This window comes from Budorcas taxicolor, chromosome 25 (assembly GCF_023091745.1).
Source record: "Budorcas taxicolor isolate Tak-1 chromosome 25, Takin1.1, whole genome shotgun sequence".
NCBI lineage: Eukaryota > Metazoa > Chordata > Mammalia > Artiodactyla > Bovidae > Budorcas > Budorcas taxicolor.
In genome coordinates this window covers 20,655,163-20,676,791 of record NC_068934.1, presented here as the reverse complement: position 1 = coordinate 20,676,791, position 21,629 = coordinate 20,655,163, and the positions used below count along the sequence as shown (strand labels likewise).

Genomic DNA, 21,629 nt, shown 5'->3' with positions numbered 1-21,629 from the left:
TTTCAGAGATCCCTGCATTAGTCTTTTTATTATAATCTTCATATTTAATCATGGTTGATTGATTTTCATTATTTATACTTTCCAAGACTGTAGGTAGACATCTATCACACACTATGATTATGGTTAACTGACTAATGCCTCCCAAATATATCTACTTGCTAATCCCTAGAACCCATGAATGTGATATTTTATGGCAAAAGGGACTTTGCAGATGTCATTAAGTTAAGGATCTTGAGGTGGGAAGATTATCCTAAGTTATCTAGATATATCCTGAGTATACTGCACAAGTTTTTAATAAGAGTAATACAGGATGGCTTAAGTGAAAAAAAAAAAAAAAGATTATGTAACCTTTGGAGAAGTTGGAGAAGGAAAGACAATGCAAAGGATTTTCCCACATAGCCTCTGGGATAAACAGCCCTTTCAACACATTGATGTTGCTCCATAAAATTCATTTCAAACTTCCAACTTTGCAAATTCTTAAGAGAATTAGTTGTGTTGTTTAAGTCACTGAGATCAAAGTAGTTTGTTGTAGCAGCAAGAAGAAACTAATACAGATACTTCCTTTTATCTCCCTTGAGCAGAGAAACTGAGCCTTTAATTGTGCTTGTGGTACATCTGCATTCCCAAATGCAGTAGAATAATAGAATATTAGGCTTTTAGTACTAGGAATAATACTTTGTTTAATAAGTAAATGTAAATTAATTTATGTGTAATATCTATTTTTCAAAAATGTTTCCACTACAGTGATCATTTCAATCTATCTTCAGGTTTAATTTGAGATAATTCTTCATGTAATTTAATGTTTGGAAAATTCTTTAGTTCTTCTCATGAAAACAGTAAAAAATAACTTCTCACTTTTCTCTGACACATTTACTTTGGGATTAGAGTCATGCAAAGGTGTTCCTATCATGAGAACCAATATTTATTAAATTCTTATTTCATGCACGTCATGAATCTGGGAATATTTCACCATTTAGTCATTCATAAACATGCTTCCTGTCATTCCTTTAACCTCTTTTATAATAAAATGTTCTTTAGCACACCAAGGAAAATATGAATTAATTCCCATTAATGCTCGCTGACTCTCAGCTCTCTGCTCATTGTATATGATAGATAAAAGTAGAAAATCCAAGGTATTAATGTTTTCCTGTGTACCTTCAATCTTTCTTTTTTTTAATTTAAATTTATTTTAATTGGAGGCTAAATACTTTACAATATTGTATTGGTTTTGCCTTACATCAACATGAATCTGCCACGGGTGTACACGTGTTCCCCATCCTGAACCCTGCTCCCTCCTCCCTGCCCGTACCATCCCTCTGGGTCATCCCAGTACATCAGCCCCAAGCATCCTGTATTCTGCATTGAACCTGGACTGGCGATTCATTTCTTATATGATATTATACATGTTTCAATGCCATTCTCCCAAATCATCCCACCCTCACCCTCTCCCACAGAGTCCAAAAGACTGTCCTATACATCTGTGTCTCTTTTGCTGTCTCGCATACAGGGTTATCATTACCGTCTTTCTAAATTCCATATATATGCGTTAGTATACTGTATTGGTGTTTTTCTTTCTGGCTTACTTCACTCTGTATAATCGGCTCCAGTTTCATCTACCTCATTAGAACTGATTCAAATGTATTCTTTTTAATGGCTGAGTAATACTCCATTGTATATATGTACCACCACTTTCTCATCCATTCATCTGCTGAAGGACATCTAGGTTGTTTCCATGTCCTGGCTATTATAAACAGTGCTGTGATGAACATTGGGGTACACGTGTCTCTTTCAATTCTGGTTTCCTCGGTATATATGCCCAGCGGTGGGATTGCTAGGTCATAAGGCAGTTCTATTTCCAGTTTTTTAAGGAATCTCCACACTGTTCTCCATAGTGGCTGAACTAGTTTGCATTCCCACCAACAGTGTAGGAGGGTTCCCTTTTCTCTACACCCTGTCCAGCATTTATTGCTTGTAGACTTTGGATTGCAGCCATTCTGACTGGCATGAAATGGTACCTCATTGTGGTTTTGATTTGCATTTCTCTGATAATGAGTGATGTTGAGCATCTTTTCATGTGTTTGTTAGCCATCCGTATGTCTTCTTTGGAGAAATGTCTATTTAGTTCTTTGGCCCATTTTTTGATTGGGTCGTTTATTTTTCTGGAGTTGAGCTGCAGGAGTTGCTGATATATTTTTGAGATTAGTTGTTTGTCAGTTGCTTCATTTGCTATTATTTTCTCCCATTCTGAAGGCTGTCTTTTCACCTTGCTTATAGTTTCCTTTGTTGTGCAGAAGCTTTTAATTTTAATTAGGTCCCATTTGTTTATTTTTGCTTTTATTTCCAGTATTCTGGGAGGTGGGTCATAGAGGATCCTGCTGTGATTTATGTCAGAGAGTGTTTTGCCTATGTTCTGAGACTCGCGCTCAGGGTATCTTGACTGTTACATTCAGAACGGCTTTAGCTTCTTGCAGTCATCAACAACAAATAATTGAAATTGGAAAAAAAAAAAAAACCAACTGTGTGTGTGTGTTCACATTTGCAAAGAAATGTCTAGTTCTTTGATTTGCTCAACATAATAAGATTAGGAATATAATAAAAGAATTCCAGGCTCCCTAGAGCTGATAAGTTTGGAGTATTAGGCTGGGAGATTTATGTAAAGATAGAAGATCATATGAGGCTTTTAAAATTTGTTGAATATCCATTCTCAAATTGAAGAGTTATAATAGAAAAGTTTGGAGAAAAGAATAAGGAGATCCAGTAACTTTCCATGATTTACTTCTTTGTTGTATGACAGCTCTTTGGGCTTCCCCAGTGACTCAGACTGTAAAGAATCTGACTACAATGCAGGAGACCCAGGCTCAATCCGTGGGTCAGAGAGACTCCCTGGAGAAGGGAATGGCTACCCACGCCAGTATTCTTGCCTGAAGAATTCCATGGACAGAGGAGCCTGGTAGTTTACAGTCCATAAGGTTGCAAAGAGTTAGGCATAACTGAGTGACTAATAATTTCACTTTTTTCAAATATAGATTAGTAATTTATCAACTTTCAGAAATTACCCAAATCAGGATTGGTTGAAAATGTGAGACATTATTTGTAAACCTTATTCTTTTATGTCAATTTGAGAAGAACACTTATATATGAAATCAGGTGAATTGTGTATGAATAGACCATGAAGTTGCATAAATTAGAATGTCATCCCCTATTCTCTTCCCAAACAATTTAATCTCTAGATTTTTTTTACATCCAATAGCAGGAGGTCTAGAAGCATGGCAATTTTTTTTAGCTAAATTAACTTATTTAGTAGCTAAACTATGTCAGCAAGGACCCAGAGTTGTTTGTCTGTATTTCAGACATTTTCATATCATGATAACTGACTTGTTCTAAACTTTAATTCCTCATTGTACAATGATAGTGTCTAAAGATCTATGTGACTGTGTACAGAGTTAAAGAAAGGGTGTGGGGGAAACATTTGTCCTTAAGTGTCATAATTTTTATAAAGGAAGTACATTTTTAAGAAGTCTCCCCAAACTTGGATGTGCATCTATGTATAAAAGTAAGACTTCAGTGTTTTCAACTTCTATTGTGAAAAATTGCTTCTTTTAGAAGTAAAGAAACCTAATTGTTAATGGAGAACCACCCAGACAATTTCTGCTGTAATGTACTCATTCACTCATCTTGAGACAGCTTAAATTTATATCATCTCATTTGCTTACTTTTATATCAACAGTGTACATTTTAGATATTGTATAAACATGTTAATTGATTGAATGAAAATATACATATACATATGTACATGAATATATAGGCCAGGGCAGTAGATAGTAGGAACATTATAATTTTGTGATCAGAATCTATCTATGCACTTATTCAAATGAGTCCACAAAATATTTTTGGTAATAACTTGCTGAATCTTGAGATAAGTAGTAGAATATTTTATTTCCCTGAAAGTAGCTTCCTGAGCATCTATTCAATTTTGAATAGATTTGATGGTTTTTAGTGACGATAGTATTTGAAGGAGCAGTGCTTACTACTAAAGCACATGAATTTTATCTTAAAAATAATGGAATGTGCTGACAGTTGCAAGGGAGGTTGATAAATTCAGTGTCCTTATTAATGTTTGAGGGCTGGCTTTTGATTGAGGAAGGCGGCCAGTAGCAGTAAACATTCTATACTAAGGAAAGAAGTGAGGATTATTTGTCCAGGACTTTAGTACTTTTTATCCTTCTTAATTCAATTTGGAGTTGATATTCTCTGGAATACCCCCACTCCATTGTGCTATTCTGTTTTACTTTTACATATACCTATTTTTAAAATTTTGATAGTATTATTTTCTCATTATAGAAGAATTTCAAAACATGTTTAAATGTATAAGGCCAAACAAACAAAAACCCAAAACACTTAAAACCCATTACTTGAACATACTCAATATTTTGAAATTTTTATTTAAATAAATATTATTTTAAGAAAAATTTTTTTAAGTAGCCCAAACCAAAGGTGCTGTGTCATTTTTTTAAATATTCAATTTCTATACATACTATAGGGTTTATAAAATATTTAACAATTATTTTCTTTTTCACTTTTTCTAACTTAGTATTCGTATACTATATTCTTTTTGTATCACTATTTAGTTCCTTTTGTATTAGGCATATCTGCTTTGTGATTAATGTATGTACATGTTAATCATAATATATAGATTATATATATTCTGCTTTTTTACATAATTTATAAAGGTATCTTTTATTTACAAAATAGAAACAGACTTACAGAACACACTTGAGGTTACCGGGTAGAAGAGGAGGGAGGGAAGAGATAGGGAGTTTGGAATTGACATGCACATGCTGCTATATTTCAAATGGATAACCAACAGGGACCTTCTGTTGATTATTAGCACAGGGAACTCTGCTCAATATTAGTTAACAACCTAAATGGGAAAAGAATTTCAAAAACAATAGATACATGTATATGTATAACTGAATCACTTTGATGTATACCTGAAACTAACACAACATTGTTAATCAACTATACTACAACATAAAATGAAAAGTTTTAAAACTGTATATTATGGCAAAAAATATGTATTACAATTTTAATTTATGCTTTGATGGAAAATGTTTTATTTTTAACTTAAGGTATAGTTTTTATTGAACACATATCCAACTATAAAGGAATTCACTAAAGTTATTGAAAAAATTTATTGTATTGATACCTGACACACACTCTTTTTGGATTTGGATTTTTAACTTGAATGGAGGATAGCTGACAAAAATAATCACATATATTTAAAGGATACAACATGATGATTTGATATACATATACAGTGTGGGGTGATTACCAAGATTAAAATAACTAACATCCTTCACCTCATATAGTTAACAGTTTTTCTGGGTGTATAAGAGAGTGATTTAGATCTACTCTCAGCAGTTCTGAATGATGCAATACCCCATTGTTAACCATAGTTCCCTATCCCATCAGGGTACTAAGAAAAAAAAAATGTGTTTAAGGCTTTTATAGACATATCCAGAGACCTGGGCATTCTCATTAAGGAAACTAGAATAAATGAAAGAGGCTTCTGGTGGTAAGACAGTAAAGAATCTGCCTGCAATGCAAGAGACTCAGGTCTGATCCGTGGGTCGGGAGGATGTCCTGGAGAAGGGAATGACTGCCCACTCCAGTATTCTTGCCTGGAGAATCCCATGGACAGAGGATCCTGGTGGGCTACAGTCCGTGGGTTCACAAAGAGTTGAACACAACTGAAGGACTTAACACTTAAGTAAATATGTTGGTCTGCTGAGGCTAACATAAAAAGTACCATGGACCCAGTGGCTTAAGAACAGAAATTTATTTTCTCACAGTCTAAAGGCTGGAAAATCTGGGATAAGTCTGACAGGTTTCTGTTAGAAACCTGTGTCCCCACATGGAGGAGAGCTAACAAGCTCTCTGGTGTCTCTCCTTACAAGGACACTAATCCTACAATATCAGGGTCCCACCTATATGACCTCATTTAACCTTAATGACCTCCTTATAGGTCCAATCTTCAAGTATAGTCACATTGAGGGGTAGGCTTTCAACATGAGTTTAGGGGAGACAGTTCAGTTCATTGCAGTAATTAAGTAATACATACAATAAAGCAATAAAAAACCTTGAGAAATTATAAAATGAAAATTACTATTTTAATTTGCCATAAAAATGATTTCTGGGCAATTTAAACATTTACTTTGAAATGTAATCCATTTAATTTCATTTATCAATACTTGCTTTTTGTTGTTGTCATTTTGGTCATTTCAAAATAATTTACATTAATGTTTCCTCAGTTCAGTTCAGTCGCTCAGTCATGTCCAACTCTTTGTGACCCCATGAACCGCAGCACGCCAGGCCTCCCTGTCCATCACCAGCTCCCGGAGTTCACCCAAACCCATGTCCATTGTTGGTGATGCCATCCATTCATGCCTCAAAATAAGTCTGTGATCACTCAGGGTATGTGATACTGTCACCTTATCGTGTATCAGAAAAACAAGACCAAGAGAAGGTAAAAGACTTGTCCGAAATAATAGAACTAGTAAGTGGCAGAGTGTTATTCTAATCTAAGTCCTGTGACTCCACTATGTCACATTTTTCACAGTTACATTTCTGCTTTGATTCTTGGGGGATTTATAGATTATACTTTTCAGAAATATTTTCTACTGTACTCAAAGATTAAAAGGGCACATAGAAAACAGACTTGTCGACAAAATGGGGGAAGGAGAGGATGGTACAAATTTTAAAAAGTAGCACTGACATATATAAGTATATATATAAACATATATAAAATAAATAAATAGTGGGAAGTTGCTGCATAACACAAGGAGCCTAGCCTGGCACTCTGTGACAACCTGGATGGGTGGTATGTGGGGGAGCAGGGCTCAAAAGCAAGGAGATAGATATATAATTATGACTGATTTGCTTTATTGCAAAACAGAAACCAACACAACATTGTAAAGCAATTACCCTCCAAGTAAAAAATATTTTAAATTTAAAAAGTATTAAAAGGGCAAATATGCATAGATGGAAATATAACTTGTCAACATAAAAATAATCTGTCAGAAACTAATATTCAATGCATTTGATTGAAAATATAAGGATTATTATTATAAAAATAAGATGGTTTCAGTTTAGAATTGGCAATTGCTTGAAACAGCAGATTCTTTTCTAACTCCCTATATTCTTATTATCTACTCTACTAGTTTTTAAAACTACAGTATTGTTTTAAAAGTATATTCTGTGGTTTAAAAAAAAAGGAGAAATTTAATTGACCTTGCCCAAATCAACCCAACTTTTCAGACTTTCTCCTCCCCCATGCTTTAAAACATAAAACCAACTAGCCTGACTTATTTTCTTATTTTTCACCAGATAATGGAATATATATGCATGTTTTAAATGTTTTAAATATATGCATGTTTCTTAGCAGAAGTCATATCAAATTTAAGTCTACTAAACTTTAATTTTTCTCCAAAAATGTAGAAAATATTCCAAATACTGAAAGTCACTAAAAGTGCGGGTCTTTAAAAGAAGCCAAATGCAGAACTTTATAAAGTGACTTATTCTGTGATTACAGAACTTCAGTCTAAGTTCCAGACTTCAAGTTCATTCAGCCCTCTAAAATTATTGGTTGAGAATGCATAATCTGTCAGGAACTGAGCAAAGTGAGTTTTTTCCATTGGACCAAGATTCCTTCACACTTCAAAGGGATTTAAAGTCAGTGGATGAATTTCAGGACGATATTGATTCCTCAGAATTTTTTCATAATTCTTATAGAGTTGCATATGGCATTCTTCTTGGAGAGGAGCTTATATAATTTATCAGATTATCAAATGATCCATACATATCCAAAATTTAACCATTTAGGAACCATTGCTTTACATCCTGGCCCTCACCTTCTACCATGTTAAGCATGTTTAGGCAGTGATAAGCAGAGCCATCTCTGGCTGTTATTGAGAATACTGTGCTTATTCCAAGTTTCTGTGTTTTCTTTCTTACTCTGTTCACTTATTAGAAAACTCAGGTATATTCTATAACTGCCAGGTTGATGATTCTGTTAGAAATTATTTTTATAAAATGTTTATAACTTTAAATAACATTTTTAAATTTTACCACTTTAATCATGTTTTATCATTAATTCATAATTTGAAAAAAAATTTACATAGGAAAAGAAAACATGTTAAGTGACTTAAGCCAGGTACTGTAAATACATTTTAAAAAGTGACTCTCTTTGTGTGTCCCCACCCCATACCCTGTGCCTGCCTATCTTTTCCCTTGCTAATGATTCATGGGGTTCTTTTCCACTGAGCTTAGATCTAGTCTGGGCATCATTCTCATTCTAAGCAACTCCTAAAAGTTAGTCACAGTTGGTATCTATCTGCCATCCCTGAATGAGCTCTAACTATTTTGCATGTAGCCAGTCTCCAGTTTCTAGAAAGAGACTCCACAATATTTGCTCACTGTTGCCCTACCATTGTAGCAAACGGACAACCATTACGTGTTGCAAAGTCTTTGTACAGAAAAGGTCTAAAGGCTAAGGAATTTAGGGAATAAGGCATAAGTGTGAATCTTTCTGCAAAAAATCAGAGTACAATGAACTTTAGACCAGCCCTAGAACATTTCTTCTTGGGTATAAGATACTAGAATGAGCCTTGAACTGCTGACCTTTGCTACCCATTCTTCTTCTATCCATAATTTTGCATATATGTCTGGGTTTATCAAACTGTCCTCCCACTGTGAATGGCCCTCAGTCTTTGCTAGGTTCAGCTGACTTGGCACAGGTCCCTGCTTGGATCATATATAGAACAGTGGCACTATCATGAGAGCTTTGGGAAAAATCACCTTTTTTTGTGGCACTTGACAGGGGGACTGCTATTTCAGTTCTAGGCACAACAGTCAGCAATTGCTGCACTCCTTTCTTTAGGTCCTAAATGCTTCTATTTTAAGTACATTTAAACTTTTTCTTTCCCAGTGAGAGACATCAGTTTCTTCTGAGTACTCTAAAAGTTCAACATGTGCTTCTGATCAGAAGTTGTCTTAAATTCTGAAATTATAGATTAGCAATTCTAACCTTTCATAGAGTCAATTTGAGCATTAGGCATACTGCTCAGGAACATGTGCCATCCCCAGATAGCTTTTCATCTCTAATTAAAACAGAAAGCAATTACAATACTATCTGTGCTAAACATAATTCTTTATTTTGAATATAAAATGAAAAGAACAATGAAGAAAACACACAGCAATTTCATGCATCATACAGTTTTTAAATGCCTTGTTTTCTATATCCTTTATCTTAATGGTGATGCCAACCATAATTTTAGAAAACAAGGGCAGATTTTTGTTCTCCGTTGAGTGCTTCTTTTGGTAACACATTTAGATGTTCTCCTTTGTCTTGGCAGGAGACATTTAAGGAGCGTATTTGTGAACCTAACTTTTCATTCCATTCCATTTCATTTCACTGCTGTTACTCAGTTACTAGAATGTTTCTTAAACTACGCATAATAAAAAAGAAGAAAGCAGTTACTCTGAAAGTAATTGAATGGAAAGCTGCTGCAACAGAAACAATTTAGAATCATTTTAAATAGGAAAATTCTCCATAAACTTCCTAGTTTATAAAAAGGAATATGCTGCTTATGAAGGCAAGAGCAGAATCTGTTAGCAGTGCATACTGGGAGTCTTCTTCTGTATCTTCTTCCCTACTATTGTCATTCTAACTTAACAAACCCCATTTGAAAAACACATCAGATTAACTTGTTACATAAATTTTCAACAATATAGAACCTTCACATTAGAAGGATCCTGTAACACACCAAACTCCAGTTCTTGCACAGTATTGGCTATTATCCCTAATGTAATGATTCCCTGCAATGGGGGAGACAAGGGTTCAATCCCTGGGTTGGGAAGATCTCCTGGAGGAGGAAATGGCCACCCACTCTAATATTCTTGCCTGGAAAAATTCCATGGACAGAGGAGTCTGGTAGGCTGTAGTCCATGAGGTCACAGAGAGTCAGACACAACTTAGAGCACATACACATCCCTAGAGGCATTGACTGGTTGTAAATATTCAGTGGTTAAGGTTCACAACATTCCAAAGCAGGCGTTTTCCTTCTTACAGAATTCTGATTATTGAAGAATCCCCTTCTCACACTCAAGTATAGTTTTTTATACACCTGATTCCCACAGAGATGCCAAGCTCATTCTCAAAAGTAATGTATTTTCCCCCCACAGTCTCCTCTTGTGGTTTCTTCCTTATTCTTTGTCTCTATTTGACCTTTCTATTCTTCACACCCTCACCACTAAGAGGCCTTCAGAAGGAGAATTTAATTATATGATGTAATTGTTTCTCAGTCTGAAAAACATTTGTGGTTTCTTAACCAGGAGTAGAACTCAGTTTACTGCTAGTGATGAAATAACCTGGGAAGGTGAAGTGGGGTGCATTATTTGAGTAGGCAACAAAACTCATTTCAACGCTCAGAATCCATGCTACTTCATCAGAAGCCAACATTTACAGTCACTAGCACACATTTTTCAGTTTTCTTCCCAATCACGTAATCTCTTCCTTTTTTCTTTTTGAGGTATACTTGACAAATGACAGTATGTTGGTTTCAGGAGTACAACATAGTGATCTGATATTTGTATATGCCACAAAGTGATCAGCAGAGTAAGTTTAGTATATATCCATCACCAAAAATAATTGCAGTTGTGTGTGTGATAAGATCTTTTAAGGAAGATTTATTCTCCTAACAACTTTTAAATATGCAATTCAGTATCACTAACTATAGTCACCATGCTGTGCATTGCAACCCCATAACTTTTATGACTGGAAGTTTGTACCATTTGGCCCCCTTTACCTATTTCATCCACCTCCCATCCACTGCCTCCAGCAACCACCAATAATCTTCTTTTTTGTGAAATCATGATTAGCATATCCTCCCATCCTGCCCCAACCATTGCTACTCCACTCATCTAGAAGTAGAGTATGAAAATTCCCTGAGGCTGGAAAAATCCATATGGGATATATATGTGTAGAAACTCTATGATTATATAATATTTGGGGTGAAATCTTTTAGCTTATTCAGTGCTTCTTGCAGCAAGTTAGATAAAACTTGGCACAATTAAGAAACACTTACTATGGGGCCTAAGAGTGCTTTGCAGGCTACAAGAGAAAGAGAAAATAGCACAGCTAAGACTAGTTTACAATTTTGACTAATTCATGTGTAAAAAGTCTTACTTATGTCAACCCTAAGCATCATCTTCTGAATATTTATTTTGTGTATTTCTTCTTCCTTAGTGAATGTAGCTTGATGTGATAAAAATAGTACGTGCTTGCAGTCAGGGGATCTGTGTTCTTTATGATTTCTTTCCTTTGAAAGTGAAAGTCACTCAGTTGTGTCTGACCCTTGGCGGCCCCATGGAATATACAGTCCATGGAATTCTGCAGGCCAGAATACTGGAGTGGGTAGCCTTTCCTTTTTCCAGGGGATCTTCCCAACTCAGGGATCGAAGCCAAGTCTCCCACATTGCAGGCAGATTCTTTACCAGCTGAGCCACCATGGAAGCCCAAGAATACTGGAGCGGGTAGCCTATCCCTTCGCCAGGGTATCTTCCCAACCCAGGAATCAAACCGGGGTCTCCTGCACTGCATGCGGATTCTTTACCAACTGAACTATAGGGAAGCATCTTTCTCTTGCCTGGAAATTAAGGTTAATTAGTCGCATAACCTTGTTGGGTATTAATCCTGTCAGTAAACTGTGGATAAGATCAATACACACACTTCAAAGTTATTTAACAGGATCAAATGAGATTGTATATGAAATTCTATAAAATTTCTTGCAACCATTCCATTATCAATGATTGTTTTTGTCTTTTATTTCTAGAGGGAAATATATTTTTTAAGATAATACCAGATCACGTTTTCAGAGTCTAAACAGATACTGTTCTTCAGTTCAGTTCAGTTTCTCAGTTGTTTCTGACTCTTTGCGACCCCATGAATTACAGCACGCCAGGCCTCCCTGTCCATCACCAACTCCCAGAGTTCACTCAAACTCATGTCCATCGAGTCAGTGATGCCATCCAGCCATCTCATTCTTTGTCATCCCCTTCTCCTCCTGCCCCTAATCCCTCCCAGCATCAGGGTCTTTTCCAATAAGTCAACTCTTCACATGAGGTAGCCAAAGTACTGGAGTTTCAGCTTTAGCATCCATCCTTCCAATGAACACCCAGGACTCATTTCCTTTAGAATGGACTGGTTGGATCTCCTTGTAGTCCGAGGGACTCTCAAGAGTCTTCTCCAACACCACAGTTCAAAAGCATCAATTCTTCGGAGCTCAGCTTTCTTGACAGTCCAACTCTCACATCCATACATGACTACTGGAAAAACCATAGCCTTGACTAGATGGACCTTTGTTGGCAAAGTAATGTCTCTGCTTTTTAATATGCTATCCAGGTTGGTCCTAACTTTCCTTCCAAGTAGTAAGCGTCTTTTAATTTCATGGCTGCAATCACCATCTGCAGTGATTTTGGAACCCCCCAAAATAAAATCTGACATTGTTTCCATTGTTTCCCCATCTATTTCCCATAAAGTGATGGGACCAGATGCCATGATCTTTGTTTTCTGAATGTTGAGCTTTAAGCCAACTTTTTCACTATCCTCTTTCACTTTATCAAGAGGCTCTTTAGTTCCTCTTCACTTTCTGCCAGAAGGGTGTTGTCATCTGCTTATCTGAGGTTACTGATATTTCTACGGGCAATCTTAATTCCAGCTTGTACTTCTTCCAGCCTAGTGTTTCTCATGATGTACTCTTCATATGAGTTAAATATATGTTCTTAGTCGCATTCAAGAATTATGTCATAACTTTTCAACTCAAACCTTCATACTTTGTAGTCTCCAGAATATATAAAGCTTTATGATCTAGAGTTGTTTGGGAAGCCTGGAGAAGAACAGTTAGTTGATTTTCTTCATTTTAGGCAAATGTGTATGTGTACACACACACACATATATACATAGGCAAAAGGATCTTCAGAACATTCTAGAGAGAACTCATATTTTTAAAGTATTTATATAGCAATGAAGTACTAAAGGAATAAAGCTTTTTAAAAATGAAATTGTTGGGATACATTTTTTTCCTAATAAAGTTTTACATAAGTTTATTTTTAAAAAATGAATGTAGAGACCAAGAACTAGATGCAATTTCTTAATATAATCGCACTTAACCATTGCTTGGAACAAAGATGGGGAAGATGATAGCCTTCTTTCCAGCTGCCTTTAATGTATTGTTTATGGGAATAATAAATGGATGTTGTCTCTAATCTAATCTCATTACTTGTGTAAGAAGCCTTTGCTTTAAATAATTCGGTTTCTTGCTTGGTTTTTATCTTGGACAAATTTGATATACTGATATACTGATAATTTATTCATTAAAATCTATAAAATCTTCTAAAATAATAATACTGAATTTAGTCCTCTGGATTTTTCTTTTTGTTTCAAGTTGAGCAGAAACTGTGTTAACTCAGTATTATAACACTCCCCCTTTCTTCATGTGTTGCATTTGCTCTTACTTTAGGTGCATTGTGGATAACTGTGATCTTATATTTAATATTTTCACTTATCTGAGCCCTTTTATTTGCATACTGCTTGGATTTTAATGTTAATCTGTAAGAGTTTGGTAGTAATCAAACACAGTCTTATAGACTGCCTATTCAATTATGGTTATTTTAATAATGATACTCAGCTTTACTGAATGATGGTCTGTTGGTATTTCATAAATTTTAACATAATGTAGGGACCAACCATATGTCTTGTTAAAAGGATATTCTGAGTCCGTAGGTCTGGGATGGGGCTTGAGATTCTGCATTTCAAGCAGGACCTTAGGCAGTACTGACTGTATTGGTCCATGAGGGCCTAGGGCATTTAATTAATCTGATGTTAAAGGGTTTTACTTTTCTTTTTCTTAATTTAAAAATTCTTTAGACATTGGTGTTAGAGAATGAAGGAGCATTTGAAATGAGATGATCTGAATTCCCTTTCAGACTTTTCAGTTAATTTACGAATGTTTCTTTGGTATATGGACCTTTGAAAGCAGGTATTTGCATTTGTTATTTAACATCTGCCCTCCTCCCCTTGGTTTTCACTGATCATAGCTGACATTTTGTAGCAGACATACACAAAACTGACTGGACTCCCTCAGTAAAGGAGATAGGCTAGTTTATAATTACTCTTAATACATTATGGTAAGTGCTTCCCCCCACCCCCCGAAGCAAAATTAGTTTATTTGAGAGGGGAAAGGGATACCAGAAGGAGACTAGGGAAGTGAGTCAGGGAAGGAAAGAAGGTCAGTAAAGGGTCCATTATCAAGGTATCCACAACTGAGAGTGAGACAGCTCCATGGGAAAAATATGAAAATGAGATCATATACTTTAGAATTATCCTGCTTGTGGCATCCTGATTCCTAAGAATCATAGGCTGGGGCCTGTTCCAAGGTGGTGGTAATTCTTCATCACTTCCCACTGGCCCTGAGCATGGCCAGAACGTCTTTTAGTGATTGGGGATGGGGTGGAGGAAATCCCTCAGTCATAGGTGCAGATATAGGCACTTATCCATAGTCAGGAGCACACTGAAAGACTGGCAAGTATAACAGTGCAGTGACAAAATATATTGTCATTAAATATGAAAAATAAGCCATGTGCATATTTATAAACAAAGTTGTCAAACAGCACAATACTATCATGCAGTGTCTATAACCCATGCAAAAGCAAAAACTAGTTATGTCATTAGAATACATAGAATCTTATCTACCACTCTTGGAAGACAGGGCATGAGAGAGATCAGTAGATCAATTACTACATCAGGACCAGCATCATGGAAGAGTGACGTTGGGTTAGATCTTGAGGGCATTGCAACAAAGTCTATGCTTGATATTTACTCAGTAAATATTTTGAAATGAAGGAAATAGGAAAGGAGGGAAGAGTCAGTAAATGAAGAATGCTATCTTTCTTGAGAAAACAGCATAACATACATTACTATTTAGTAAGTTATTATAGGAACTTGTTGAAATGTATGGTAAATGTGGAAAGAAGCTAGAAGAGATTACGAAGACAAAATGATGCCAAATCAAGAGGGGCATTAACGGGCACATTATTAATAATTTTGACCACATTAAAAGATGCTCAGCATTACTAATTATCAGAGAAATGCAGGTCAAAACTACAATGAGGTATCTCCTCACAATGGTCAGAATGGCTATCATCAAAATCTCTTGTTGCTGTTCGGTTGCTAAAGTCATGTCTGACTCTTTGCAACCCCATTGACTTCAAAACCAATGGAATATTACTCAGCCATAAAAACAACAAAATAACTCCACTTTGCAGCAACATGGATGGATCTAGAGATTGTTATACTGAGTGAAGTAAGTCAGATACAAGAAGACCAATATCACAGGACATCAGTTATATGTGGAATCTTAAACAAAGGATGCAAACAAAGTCAGTTACAAAACAGAAGTAGAATCACAGATATAGAAAACAAATTTACAGTTACCAGGGGATAAGGGTGGGAGGGATAAATTGTGAGACTGGAATTGACATATACATACTACTGTATATAAGATAGACAACTAATAAGAGCCGAGGCTTCCCTTGTGGACCAGTGATTAGGAATCTGCCTGCCAAATGCAGAGGACACAGGTTTGATCCCTAGTTCAAGAAGATCCCACATGCTTCAGAGCAACTAAGCCCATACACCACGATCCCTGAAGCCTGCATGCCCTAGAAAAGCCACTTCAAAAAGAAGCTGTGAGCCGCAGGGAAGAGAGGCCCCCACGTGCTGTAGCTAGAGAAAGCCTGCACACAGCAATGAGGACCCACCACAACCACATATAAATGAGTAAATAAATCTTTCAAAACAGAAAAGGAGCTTCCTGTGTAGCACAGGAAGCTCTACTCACTACTATGTAACGGCCTATATGGGAGAAGGCTCTAGAGGTATGTGTGTACCTGACTCACTCGACTCTACACCTGAAACTAAGACATTGTACGTCAGATAGACCCAATACTTTTTTTTTTTTTTAAAGAAAATAATACTTTTGAGAGGAAAGTGTCAATAATTTTATGAATAGCTGCTTCTCTTTGTTAGTGGGAAAAATGGTCCATTTCCTGCTGGCTTGTATTTGAATATCAGCTTCCCTCTCGGATCTCTAGGATTCCTTCTCCTCCTCCCGTGGGGCCTGGGGCATGGCTTATCCTTCCAGTCAGTGAGGTATATGCCAGCAGCAGCTTGACACTGAGTAGGTGCTTCTGACCGATCAGCAGGCCTATAGGTTCCGGTTCTGTTTTCTTTCTTCCCTTTTTTTAAACTGGTCAATGACTTAAAAATGTCTTCTGACTTCAAAGTAGATATAGGACCAAAGGAGAGAAGAAAGAAGCCTGATGATATAGAAGCATTATTCTCAGACAACAAATAAAAAGAAAAAAATAAAAACCCACATTACAATCTAATATTTTCATATTTCTTTTTAATAAGCAATTTAATGAAAATGGAAACTGCATTGCTACTTAATGGGGTATAAAATTTTTCTCATTTAAAATTGTCTACTAGGCTATGCAAAGAGAAGTAGAATAAAATATTCTGGGTATTAAGGAAAAATGGGAGCACTTGGATCTGTCTTACCTATTTTAGGCATTTAGTAAGCCTGTACTTTATTCACAACTGTTCTTACTATCTTCATCTCCAACCCATAGAAGAGGCAGGATTATGCATCAGTTAGTAGCAGAGACTCTGGAATCAGGCCTCTGTGTTTAAGACTGTCAGTTTCAGTATGGATTTGAACAAGAGAAGTAAACATATGTCCTTTTTTTTTTTTCCTCACATGTAAAATGAGATTAATGATAGCTTCTATATAATACACTTATTTTGAGAATCTAATGATACAATAGTATCTGATACATGTTAAATGTGCAGTTAGTATTATCTATTATTGTTTAAAAAACAGGATCATTCTTTTGATCATAGTATTGATAAGCATGATTTTGTGATTCTAACACTAACTTAGGTGGAATCCAGATTTTCTTGAGTTGAATAACCTTGTTGAGCTGTTTTTGCATCTGTAAAATGGCAAAATCATTACTACTCTATAGAAGTGTTGGTTGTATAGATAATGTATGTGAATCAGCAGTTGCCTTCATCTTCCCTTCTAGTTTATTTTTTCTTAATATATACAGACAGAAATGTACAATTTTTGCCACCCCCCCCCCCCCTTTTTCATGTTGCTCATAGGCAAGACTGAGAAGATTAAGAGGTACTGTTTTTTCCTCCATTTGCCAGTTAATTATTACTTTGGTTGTTTCCTGTTTGGCACTATTGTGAATAATGCTGCTATGAACTCTCAAACAGAAATCTTTGGTGCACATATATTTTCATTGTTCATGAGTAAATTCTGAAGTAAGGTAGTTAGGTCATATGCTATGTTTAAATTTGTAAGAAACTGCCAAATTTTTTCTAAATTGAATGTATAGTTGCATTCCTGCCAGTAGAGTGTATCAGTGTACTCTACTTTGCTGCCGATACTAGTTTGGTCAGTCTTTTAAGTTTTACCTTTTCTAATCATGTATCTTCATCAAGCATAATAATTTATTATTTGCTTCTCTAAGGTTAATGATATTGAATAATTTTCATATGCTTATTTTACATTTATATATCTTCTTTGAAATGTCTATTTAAATACTTTGTTCTTTTTATAAAAGTGTTTTATTTGTGTATTGGATTGCTTTCTAATAACTGAATATTAATAGTTATTTATATATTCATCCTAGGTAGAAGTTCTTTATCAGATGTATATTTTACAAATGATCCCTCCCACTTTGTGGCTTGAATTTTCACTTTCCTAGCTGTGACTTTCATAGGGAAAAAAATCTTATTTTTTATTATATCAGTTATAAATGTTCCTTTGATATTAAAACTGTTTTTGTCTATCTAAGAAATATTGGCTTAATCCAGGGTCATAAAGTGTTGCCTCTTTAGGCAAGGTTTGTGTTTTCTGTTAGACATTTTATATTTTTCAGCCCTTATACTTAGGTCTGTGGTCCATTTCATTGGGTTTTGTATGAAGTATGAGTTGGTGAATTGGGAGGACCTTTTCTTCTATATTGATATTCAGTTGTTTCAGTTTCACCATAATTATTTTTAACAAAGTGATGACTGAGCTGAGAACTGACCAATGATGGTAGAGAAGCATACTCAGAGTAGTACAGAAACACAGCACTTCATTCTTGGGTTTCTAGATGGGAAGTCCAGATACAACTCTATTGATTAGGGGTATGTTATGACTCCTTGCTCTTACCCTGCAGTGCACCACTTAGGTACTCTGAAACTAGACTACGCAAAAAAGTTTGCCACTGACTACAGTGATTTTAGGCAACTTTTTTTCAACTTCTGGGTCTTAATTTCTTCATCTGTAAAATTGGGAAAGCTCATATCTTTCTTCAATACCTTATAAACGTTACCTCTTCTTACCTGCCTCTTCTTCCTTCATCTTTTCTTCCATTAACATATTGTTTCAATCAAGGAAAATGTCTTTTGCCCAGTTCTCTTCTATACTGCTGTAATGTGGTGCTCTGAGCTCAGTTGTCCCATGCTGGGTTTTACTGTAATTATCTGTGTGTCTGCAACCTTTCTTTCTAGAGCTAAAAGCTCCTTTTTTTGTGAAAAGAATTCATCTAATACTGATTTATTCCTGCACTAATTATTTCACTTATATGCTATGGGCTAAAAAATAATAATAGTAATAAGGTACAGTTTTTCATTCAAAAATTCCACAAATAATAATAGCAATTACTATTTTAAATGTCAAATACTGATCAATATGCTACTAACATACTTACATGACTATATATGATCTTTCCTTTAAGGCAGTGGTTTCCAAACTTATATGCCCCTTAGAATCATGTGAAAAAAAATTTTTTTAAGAAATTCCAAAGCACCAGGCTTGACTTCATACCAATTAAATAAAATGTCTGGAAATGGGACAAAGTATATTTTTACACTTTCCAGTTGCCTTCAATAAACAGGCAAGTTTGGGAACCACTGCTTTAAGGCCAGTCCTTCATTATCAACCACAGATTTCAGATGAAGTAATTGTGTGTCTCTAAGAGATTAAAGCATTCTGACTCCAGGACCCTATGCAATCAAACATTATGTTTTATGAATTGCAATTACATTATGCATATATAAGATTATATATAACATACACATACTTATAAAGTAAGTATATGTCATATATAAAGACAGATTGGAGATATATGACAATTGATATAGAGAGAAGAAAAATTGGAAAACGTCATATCACTTTTGGGGATGGTTGTTGATATTGTTGTTGGAGCATTTAAGAAACATTTTGAAAGTAAGTTGACATTTCACCTGAGTTTGGGAAGAGAAGTAGTTACGCAGGTATAAAATTGTTGAAGTTTCTTTGAGGGAAGATGTGGCAGCTTGGCCAAATGGTCTGAGGAATCAGAGACCATAAGAAGTCTGAAATTGACAAATAGTAAAGGGAACTAGCAATAACCTGGAAAAAGCTGAGACATGGAGTCAGAACAGAAAGGTGTATCTAAGTCAGGTATTGGAGTATCTTGTATTCCAAGTTCAGGGAATATTTACCACTTATTAGCTTTGCTGAATTTAATTGAAGATTAATGTGGATAGAGTCACCATTAATGCACATCATATGCTCATATCTGCATTTATGCAGTTTGGATTTTGAGCACATTGTAACAGACAGCAGAGAATACCAATTCTTCTCTTTAAATCTTGCAAAGAAATCCTAAGTTATTTGCAGGCTGGAAACCACATTTCAGCCTTAATTGCCAGATGCCACTGGCAAGAAGCACATTTCCCTGAATAGACTCCTATTTGCCAGTTCCAAAGATTAGCAATATAACTGAATGTCAAAACGCATCCTCCCATGCTCGTCCCTGCTGTTTTCATAATAGGAAAACCTAAAAGGAATGAAGCAGGTGACCTTACTTATCTAATTCTGGAACTCAGAAGCCTACAAGAATAAGCAGAGAGATGTAAAATTTTCCTTCTAAATGTTTTTCTTCATATTCATATTCTTTGCGTTGTTTCAGACTTTCTTCATCTCTCCAGAGTCGGGGGCAGAGTTCCCTGACTTCAACACTTTACTCCTTCAATGTTTCTTCCACATTGTCAAAAGCCTTGTCGGTTTAAAATTTAAATTTGTCCATATTCCACCTCTGAATCCATCATTATTTGTCTAGCCATTATAGATTAAAGTCCAGCCTCCTTAGATGGTTTGCAAGGACCATCACTACCTATTTCTTCAGTTCAGTTCAGTTGCTCAGTCGTGTCCGACTCTTTGTGACCCCATGAGCTGCAGCACGCCAGGCCTCCCTGTCCAGCACCAACTCCCGGAGCCTACCTAAACTCTTGTCATTTTAATCAGTGATGCCATCCAACCATCTCATCCTCTGTCGTCCCCTTCTCCTCCTGCCCTCAATCTTTCCCACCATCAGGGTCTTTTCAAATGAGTCAGCTCTTTGCATCAGGTGGCCGAAGTATTGGAGTTTCAGCTTTAGCATCAGTCCTTCCAGTGAACACCCAGGACTGATCTCCTTTAGAATGGATTGGTTGGATCTCCTTGCAGTCCAAGGGACTCTCAAGAGTCTTCTCCAACACCACAGTTCAAAAGCATCAATTCTTCGGCACTCAGCTTTCTTTATAGTCCAACTCTCACATCCATACATAACTACTGGAAAAAACATAGCCTTGACTAGACAGACCTTTGTTGGCAAAGTAATGTCTCTGTTTTTGAATATGCTATCTAGGTTGGTCACAACTTTCCTTCCAAGAAGTAAGCGTCTGTTAATTTCATGGCTGCAATCACCATCTGCAGTGATTTCAGAGCCCCCCAAAATGAAGTCTCTCACTGTTTCCACTGTTTCTCCATGTACTTGCTATGAAGTGATGGGACCGGATGCCATGATCTTAATTTTCTGAATGTTGAAACTTCAACCAACATTTTCATTTTCCTCTTTCACTTTCAAGAGGCTCTTTAGGTCTTCTTCACTTTCCGCCGTTAGGGTGGTATCATCTGCATATCTGAGGTTATTGATATTTCTCCCAGCAATCTTGATTCCAGCTTGTGCTTCCTCCAGCCCAGCATTTCTCATGATGTATTCTGCATATAAGTTAAATAAGCAGGGTGACAATATACAGCCTTGACGTACCAGTCTGTTATTCCATGTACAGTCCTAACAGTTCTACAGATGAGAATCTCTGTATTCTGGTTGAATTGTTTTATCCATTCACATTTAGTGTTATTATGTATATGTTTGAATTTAAGTGTGTGTCAACTATCTGTGCCTCATGACTATTTTGTTATTGCTGTGCTCATTTTATTGCCTTCTTTTGTATAATGCATTATCTTCTAATGTAATAGTTCAATTCCTTTTTATTAACTATATTTTTTAAGCTGTGTTTCTAATGTTTCTTCTAGGGCTTACAATACACATCAAATTATCAGTATCTACTTTGGATTCATATTAACTTATTTCCAGTGAAGGATAGAAAACTTACACCTATATAGCTTCATTTTCTCCACACA

General features: G+C 35.9%; 1 protein-coding gene across 1 annotated transcript in view; it reads left to right on the top strand.

Moving 5' to 3' along the window:
* LUZP2 (leucine zipper protein 2) overlaps positions 1 to 21,629 on the top strand; it is a 269,908-nt gene that overhangs the window by 147,688 nt on the left and 100,591 nt on the right. The gene's annotated exons all lie outside the window — the stretch shown is intronic.